General features: G+C 40.5%; 1 pseudogene; it reads right to left on the minus strand.

Moving 5' to 3' along the window:
* Positions 1–2,247: 2,247 nt before the first annotated feature.
* Positions 2,248–2,625, minus strand: LOC133237348 (eukaryotic translation initiation factor 3 subunit K-like; annotated as a pseudogene).
* Between the last annotated feature and the right edge of the window lie 4,378 nt (positions 2,626–7,003).

Raw genomic sequence — 7,003 nt, forward strand, 5'->3', positions numbered from 1 at the left:
GAGGACAATCTAGAAGTAAATAAACAATCCTGAAATGAAGTATGCTGAGAAAGATCTTTTTGCCAATATTTCATGATTTTTTTTTTCATAAATAAAGGCCATTGGTATACTAGTTGAACAATGAACCCCTCAAGAACTTTAAGACAGTCATAAGGTTGAAGGGATAGTTTTGATGTCTACTACTGTCATCACATGAAAATTGTTCAAGAGGGAGGGGATATTTGTATGTATATAGCTGATTCATGTTATACAGAAGAAACTACTACATTGCAAATCATCTACATTTCAGTTAAAAAATGAAAAGAAAATAGTTCAAAGAAGAGAAGAAATCAGTTCCTGTTTCCTGGGTAAATACATTAAGCCCCACAGAACTCAGCAGTAGCTCTAAGAGAGGGATGTGAAAAGATCTTCTTCTAGTCAGGCCAACTGGCACTTCTGCTGTTAGATCTGTGGACTGTCTCCTGGGACCCTCTAGTGAAAGAGAAGGTCACTCAGTCGTGTCCGACTCTTTGCCACCCCATGGACGATACAGTCCATGGAATTCTCCAGGCCAGAATACTGGAGTGGGTAGCCTTTCCTTTCTCCAGGGGATCTTCCCAACCCAGGAATTGAACCAGGGTCTCCCGCATTGCAGGTGGATTCTTTACCAACTGAGCTATCAGCGAAGCCGTTTTGGGGTTTAAGATGCTTTAAATACATTGTTACCCATAAACACACACATAAATATGCACACATTAATATATTGACACATTAACCCCATATAATGTAAATATATTAGCATATGATTATATAATTGTGTTATCATATAATTAAATTTCTAGCTAATTATACTATGTCTGCATGCTTAGTTGCTCAGTAGTTTCCAACTCTTTGTGACCCTTTAAACTGTAGCCTGCCAGGCTCCTCTGTTCCTGGGATATTTCAAGCAAGAATACTGGAGTGGATTGCCATTATCCTCCTCCAGGGGATCTTCCCAACATATTATGTGTCAGTGCTACCTAAATCTATATGGATATGCAATTATAGATGTACATTCAAATTCCTTAAAGAGGAAAATTTGAGGCTTTAATTCTATATTTAAGTGTTTCATTTGAACATATGAAATACCTATAAAAATAAACTATAAATGTAAGTAATCTGTTGGAATAATGAATTCTCTCCATTAGAAAATAAGGAAAGTGATATCTGATCTTTATTTTTCTTTTAATTTTTCCTTTAAAGGATGTAGCAAATATTACATGTTGTCAGGTCTTCTGGTGATGGGATGAAAAATAGTTTATCGCCAGCTTCTTGGGCATTATTATCTCCCAAACTTCTTAATATGAGAAGAGAATAGCACGTGGAGAACAGAAATATTGACTAATGGGATTAGCCAATATAATCTTCAGATAGACTAATTACTTGACATGCTTAAGTAAGATTTACATAGTAAACATCCGCCATGGTTTTCATTTGTGACTTCACTTCGACGTGCTTATCTGCTGTTTTTATCATTCAGTTCAGTTCAGTTCAGTCCCTCAGTCGTGTCCGACTCTTTGTGACCCCATGAATCGCAGCACGCCAGGCCTCCCTGTCCGTCACCAACTCCCGGAGTTCACTCAGACTCACATCCATCAAGTCAGTGATACCATCCAGCCATCTCATCCTCTGTCATCCCCTTCTCCTCCTGCCCCCAATCCCTCCCAGCATCAGAGTCTTCTCCAATGAGTCAGCTCTTTGCATGAGGTGGCCAAAGTACTGGAGTTTCAGGTTCAGCATCATTCCTTCCAAAGAAATCCCAGTGCTGATCTCCTTCAGAATGGACTGGTTGGATCTCCTTGCAGTCCAAGGGACTCTCAAGAGTCTTCTCCAACACCACAGTTCAAAAGCATCAATTGTTTGGTGCTCAGCCTTCTTCACAGTCCAACTCTCACATCCATACATGACCACTGGAAAAACCATAGCCTTGACTAGACGAACCTTTGTTGGCAAAGTAATGTCTCTGCTTTTGAATATGCTATCTAGGTTGGTCATAACTTTCCTTCCAAGGAGTAAGCGTCTTTTAATTTCATGGCTGCAGTCACCATCTGCAGTGATTTTGGAGCCCAGAAAAATAAAGTCTGACACTGTTTCCACTGTTTCCCCATCTATTTCCCATGAAGTGATGGGACCGGATGCCATGATCTTCGTTTTCTGAATGTTGAGCTTTAAGCCAACTTTTTCACTCTCCACTTTCACTTTCATCAAGAGGCCTTTTATTTTATTTTTTTAAATTTTTATCTGCCGGATGGGCCGTTCTTCTTGGTGGGCCTGGTCGATCATGCACTTGCACAGCGTGAAGTCGGTGTGGGGCAGGTTGGTGAGGGCCTTCAGCAGGATCTAGGCGGTGACTGTGGTCTGGAAGAAGGCCGGGTTGAACTGGTACAGTTTCAGGACAGCCAGGTTGGCTTCCAGATCATAGGCATTTTCTTTGGCCTGTGTCTCCACATAGCACTCCAGGGTGGCCAGGTTCTCAGGGTTGTACCTGTCGATCCCCTTGAGCAACTTGCCCACGTTCGCTCTCATCTGCTCAAACATCGCCATGACTGCTGCCGCCTCCCACACCAGGTTTAGAGTCGAAGACCCTGCCGGCAAAGCGTCCTCGAGGAGCGGAAGAGGAAGAGTTGGTCCAAGAGGCTTTTTAGATCCTCTTCACTTTCTGCCATAAGGGTGGTGTCATCTGCATATCTGAGGTTATTGATATTTCTCCGGGCAATCTTGATTCCAGCTTGTGTTTCTTCCAGTCCAGCGTTTCTCATGATGTACTCTGCATATAAGTTAAATAAGCAGGGTGACAATATATAGCCTTGACGTACTCCTTTTCCTATTTGGAACCAGTCTGTTGTTCCATGTCCAGTTCTAACTGTTGCTTCCTGACCTTCATACAGATTTCTCAAGAGGCAGGTCAGGTGGTCTGGTATTCCCATCTCTTGCAGAATTTCCCACAGTTTATTGTGATCCACACAGTCAAAGGCTTTGGTATAGTCAATAAAGCAGAAATAGATGTTTTTCTGGAACTCTCTTGCTTTTTCCATGATCCAGCGGATGTTGACAATTTGATCTCTGGTTCCTCTGCCTTTTCTAAAACCAGCTTAAAGATCAGGAAGTTCACAGTTCACATATTGCTGAAGCCTGGCTTGGAGAATTTTGAGCATTACTTTACTAGCATGTGAGATGAGTGCAATTGTGCGGTAGTTTGAGCATTCTTTGTCATTGCCTTTCTTTGGGATTGGAATGAAAACTGACCTTTGCCAGTCCTGTGGCCACTGCTGAGTTTTCCAAATTTGCTGGCATATTGAGTGCAACACTTTCACTGCATTGTCTTTCAGGATTTGGAATAGCTCAACTGGAATTCCATCACCTCCACTAGCTTTGTTCGTAGTGATGCTTTCTAAGGCCCACTGGACTTCACATTCCAGGATGTCTGGCTCTAGGTCAGTGATCACACCATCGTGATTATCTGGGTCGTGAAGATCTTTTTGTACAGTTCTTCTGTGTATTCTTGCCACCTCTTCTTAATATCATCATTAGAGATATTTTAAGATAAGTATTACTGCCCAGTAGATAATAAAATAAAATTTATAAAAGAGAACTCAGAGGTACTAGTATACCAACAATATTTATATTTGAAGTTGAAACTAAAAGTTGCTCGGTCGTGTTCGACTCTGTGACCCCATGGGCTAAACAATCCATGGAATTCTCTAGGCTAGAATACTGGAATCGGTATTCTTCAGGGGATCTTCCCAACCCAGGGATCGAACCCAGGTCTCCCTCACTGCAGGCGGATTCTTTACCAACTGAGCCACAAGGGAAGCCTTGTGGTTTGAGGTTAAAACACATTAAAAGAGTAGAGTATGACTTAGTTGACTTGTATTGATGGTTCCTTTACTCAGAAGTGATGGGTAGGAAAATAAAAAGCAGAGTGAGTTTGAACATTTCGGAACAGTTTGAGGAAAGCTTTGGCAAATTAGGGATATCTTATATACTTTATAACAAATAACAGGACAAGAGGAACGAATAACAGAGAATATATGTAGCAGTGAAGGATCAGGGAAAGAGAAAAAGAATGAAGGGTTAGAGAAGACAAGATAATCCTAATAGGAAGTAAACATGGCTTTTCATTTAAGTAGAGAATTTGCAACAGTGTGAAGTATAAATACTTGTTTCTCTACCATATTTCTCAGCATAACTATTACAATAGTTATGAACAAAGGTAAAGTTTCTCATCTTACATAGCCTGCATGTAATCTTGAAAGTATATATTCTCAGAGGTCTCTATCTTCAGTCACAATTTAATCTGAGAAATATTCAGTCATTGGTAATGTTATTACGACATTCACAGTCATCTGTTCATGTTGCAAACATACTAGGTCTAATATACTAAGCGCACAGACTTTTACTTTCTTTTTCATTATCTTTACCATGAGTTTTACGTTTTCACCCTGCGTGTTTTCTGTAGACATATGCATAAGTGCAAATATATGAACAAACACCTGTTTTCTACCTCGTACAATAACTAGAATGGTGAGCTATAACATGAAATCATTACTTGATTACTACTATGTACAATTGAAAAATGATAATATTTACCAAGGCAAATAGCATTAAATGTATTTCTTAAAAATATGTTTTACTATTCTGATTCTTAGAACTGATTTCTCCCTAATCCTTTGTAACAGAGAAGGACTATAATTTCCATTAAGTGGCTTTATGTCATTTAACAGTATGCCAGGCAAAGCATTTTTCTGCCCATGACTTCATCTCATCTACAACTATCCTCTAAGGAACATAGTGTAGACAGAATGGAAGATCGATTGGGCTTCTTTACCAAAATTATAGACAATATACCAAGTACATGATGTAATCAAAGTAAAATCTGCTGCCCAGAACTTTTGGAAATAATGTCATGGTGACTTAAAAAAAAAAAAAAAAAAAAAAGCCAACTCAGAATGTACTGTTTAAGTAGCCAATGGCAGATCTAAGCATCATAACCATCCAGAGACATACAGAGAAAACAGAAGAGACTCTAAGGAAGCAAGCACAGTAGGACATGACTTACTTGAGTTCTACTATGTGAAATAATAAAGACCAGAACTGAGATTGTACCGGCTCTTGAGGAGACCAGCCAGCCACTTGGTGGGAAGTGGATGATATTTTTTTTCACCTAAAAAGGGGACAGTGATATTTCCTGATAAAGATATAGCCACCTTTGTGAGACCTGTGTGACCGATTTGCTCACAGAACTTTCGGCAGTGCCGTTATCCAGGGGCCAACAGAGCTTCAGATTCACCAACATGGGGTCGTGCATATTTCTCAGACCCAAAGGCCTCAGAGTAATCCACACGATCACAGATCCTTTGGTTCCACCAACATCGTGCATCCAGACGCTGTCAACCTAATGATGCTGCAGAACGGCCTCTCAAAAGAGGACACCAAACACACAGTCATTCATCAGTTTCTAGATAATTGAATAGTAAAAGTATGAAGGAGTAAACTGCACATTTTCTGGTTTTGTGGAGGCCCAGGGCAGACCACCCCAAGATGTGCCTCAATGTCATATTGATTACTGTGAATTAAAGTTGCAGAAGAGAGGGCCAAAGTAAGAGAGAGACTTTGACACTCTCAACTCCCTGGAAGCAGGAAATAAGTGAAAGTGTCGTCCCTGCCCTGGAAGGTGCCCTGGCAGGTGTCACTGTCTGTAAGAGCATTTCTTTAAGGTTGAAATATTTACCAATCATGATCATGTCCTGTAATTTGTGTCTTGGATTAGATCTCTTTCTCTGTATGAAACAGGGAGGGGTTCAGTTATTTTCAGGTTTGGGTTGATTGATGCTGTTATCTAAGTGGGTTCACTTTCTTTTACATGAAGATTGTGGAGCGACTCCCTGAAATCACCACAGAACCCCGGGAACCTGAATGAGAACAACAGTTTATCCACATTTACATGGTCTTGAGCTTCTATGCTGGATGTTCACTGGATTTCATCTCAGTTACATCTGATGGTCTCTGTTCTTCCTTTCTGTGCCAACTCCCAGTTTTCTACAGTTATCTTTTATTGACTGTCTTTGAGACCATGTCTTCCAGCATCTATTAAGGGAATGCCAATATCCATACAGAACGTATCCATTCTAACAATGAGGTGTTGAATATGCGTAATGTCAACTTCCCAATCCGTATCTCCCTTAATGATTGTAGCCTCGGTGTAGTTCTGCTGATGCTTAGAATCATGTATGATTCCTTTAAGATGTTCATCCAAAACCTGTTCTCTCTCTTTAGAAATGAGAGGTTCAAACCAGTCACTCTATTAAGCATGTACTTGTAAAATTAATAGGCTATGCCAGACACTTTTGTAAGTGCTTCATATACACTAGTGAATAAAACAAAGTTCTCTATTCTTATGGAACTTACCTTCCTTCTAGCAAGAAAAGGCAGATAACTAGGGTGAGAAAAGATAAATCATTCAATTACAAATTATCTTAGAATATGAAAAGTATTGTAGGGGAGAGAAAAATCAAACTTGATGAAGTTTGAGAGAGCTAAGATTTCCAAGTTTTTGTAATCCAGATATAATAATCAAACAGACGTTTTCAGGCAACCTACTTTGACAAGTGATGTAAGGAACAGCGATGGGACGGTTAAGACAGGAAAGAAGGGAACCCAACCCACTGCCAGGAACTCTCTGATAGTCACGTGGAGGATGTCACAGCATTATCTGCCCAAGGGATCAATTTATGCAATGCTTAGACACCAGATCCCGTCACACACTGGGAAGGGAAGGTTCGTAAGATGTACTGTCCTACACTGAGGCAGGTTCTGCTGGCATCTCATGATGAAGTGGAAAACAAGCACTGGAGTGAATGTGATGGATTCACGGTGCAGTCAGCATACAGTTGCACAGAGCTGGTTGCCACAGCAACAGCTGAAGAAAAAGAAAGGGACGAGAAAAGCTGAGGCCATGCCCGACACACAGAGGCTTTCACTGGGT

The sequence above is a fragment of the Bos javanicus genome, chromosome 24, assembly GCF_032452875.1.
Source record: "Bos javanicus breed banteng chromosome 24, ARS-OSU_banteng_1.0, whole genome shotgun sequence".
Classification (NCBI taxonomy): domain Eukaryota; kingdom Metazoa; phylum Chordata; class Mammalia; order Artiodactyla; family Bovidae; genus Bos; species Bos javanicus.